This window comes from Strix aluco, chromosome 1, assembly GCF_031877795.1.
Source record: "Strix aluco isolate bStrAlu1 chromosome 1, bStrAlu1.hap1, whole genome shotgun sequence".
NCBI lineage: Eukaryota > Metazoa > Chordata > Aves > Strigiformes > Strigidae > Strix > Strix aluco.
In genome coordinates this window covers 111,429,281-111,431,736 of record NC_133931.1, presented here as the reverse complement: position 1 = coordinate 111,431,736, position 2,456 = coordinate 111,429,281, and positions in this window count along the sequence as shown.

Sequence of the window (2,456 nt, the reverse complement as noted above, 5' to 3'; positions counted from 1 at the left end):
ACATCACAGGTTTTAATTATAGTCAGCTGAATGGAGAAAGCACTGCCAAAGGATAAATCAATCAACCTGTTTTAGATGCATATCCTAGGATGAGATGACTTGCCCTTGGGATACTGTTCTGCTCTCTCTTTGAAGCCAAAGAGACCATGTCAGGCATCTGCACCTAAGGATTTGGCAGTTATGACCGAGCAGACAAATACTAAGCTATTGCCTAAGAGGCAGTCCTTACGAAAAGATCAGGAAAAAGCATACAGAAATGAAGTGGCTTGCCCCAAAAGATGCAGCATGCTCAAGACTGATACATTAGGTGACAGTAAGAAATAGAAAGGAATCTAGAACACTGCAGGATCAATAATGCCAAAGAGAAGTCTTTTCCACTGACTTTGGGTCAGACTCTGTTTACAGGAGACTCGTCAGATGTGGAACAGCAAGAACAAAAGCGGCCACAGAAGCAAGATGTGAATACATGCTATCCTGCCTCTTTCTTCTATCACGTACATTTAGCTTGCAGAAGAGAAACCTAAGCAGTTGAAAAAAATACACAGACACCCCTTCACTACATTCTTTGTGCTTTTCTTTACTTGTTGCAAACATGCTCTTGCTAAAGACCAGCATATGAAAATGAGGTAACTGGCTATTCCTTTGCCGTAGTTTTACTTAAGCTTTCATTCACTGTAACTATCTGACAGCCACCACACAGCACTTCTTAATATTATGCAATGCACTTTTCAATTAAGCAGGAGGCTGCCTACCTCTGCTCAGTATCCCTGGTGGTTTTAAATAAGCTTTTCACTTGTTTCATCTCCAACACTTGTTTGGCACAACACTAATTTTTCCACATGAGAGAGAACCCAGTGATCATAAAGAATGAATTATTTACAAAAAGTTCACGTCAAGACTTCACTAATTGTAGTTAATTGAAAGTACCACACTGAACACATGCACAATGCTCTTCAGGTTCATAAAAGCCTTAAGTACTTTCAACTACTACTGAAAAAAGGAAAAGGCTCAAAGGATTGGTAGCAGGGAACAATACCTTCTACTTTTAGAGCATTGACTCAAATCAAGTCAAAGTTAATCAAGGCTAAAACACATCATTTGCTAATTGGTTGATGGGGACAGGTAATCCCCATTTCTAATGGGCATATGGTACCGTAAACCTTCAAACTCCTCAGAAGCCCCAGCTATAACTATGCAGACAGAAGAAAAGGGGCTAACAACTCACATTTGCATCTGTCCTCTGACACATCTCATCTTGAATGTTCTTCCACTCAATGGCTGTTTTAAACTCACATGGTCTGTAGTGTGGTAGGTAGGTCAGCCTTCCAAAAAGTTGAAGAAAGGGCAACTCAGATTCAGGACATCTGAACATTCTACATTAGTATTCTTACTACCAATGCTTTTTATAAAGAGTGAACATGAGCACATTTCCTCATCTGTTTTCAACACAAGTCTTGCTTTCTTTTTGAAAGAAGTTCCCCCCTCCCAAAAAATGGGTGCCCATGCCTTATCGCAGAAATACCACATCCTGCTAACTCTAAGATATCTCAACACCTGGCTAAAACTGGTTGCAGGCCCCATGTAACTATGCCACAACACCAGCATTCTCTAATTTGTAGGACCAAGTGAGCATGCCAGTGCTTCAGCCCATGCTTGCTCAGGGTACTAAACATGTAAGTCTTCCTCTGAAGCCTGACTCCAGCCACGTTGTGCTCATTGTTCTGGATTCTGCTGTACAAGCCAAAAACCTAAGTAGCCAGCAGTGCAGGGACAAACTTGAAACATAGATTTAAACATAGACAAGATGATGTAACACTGGAACAAGCTGAAACAGTGCACATTATACTAGATTACGCATTTCTTTCTTAGTGAGAGGACTGAGCAAAGTATGCTTAAATGTGTTTCTCCTGAGAACTGAGCTTCAAGTTCAAAAGAATTCAGAACCAGGCTTGAATCATGGAGTCCCATCTTGTTTAATTTCTAATTTATGCTGAACAAATAATTGCCGGGTCTCAATCTCTCCATGCCAGTTAAAACCAATTTGATGTGTCTTACAAAATTCTTACTGGGCTACACAAACTGTTACAAAACCTCTGCTGACAGAAATCAGATAAACATCAGCGTGGACAGAGTAAGTAGGATTTCCTACTCTATTTAGATTTAAACCATAGAACAACAAATACTGTGTCTATAACACAAATACATGAATCCATAATGGTGTAGTGAAGCCCTGGAACCAGTTACCCAGATGTTCAGAAACTTGAAACCCGACTGGCCCTGAGCAACCAGATCTGACTTTGCAGTGAGCCCTGCACCGAGCAAGAGTCTGGACCAGAAATCTCCAGATGTCCCTTCCAACTTCAGTGTTACTGTCATTTCACATACATTAACATAGAAAGCTAACCTTGTGCGATAAAGTGGAGTAGTATTTAAATCAGGACTACGACAAACATTCG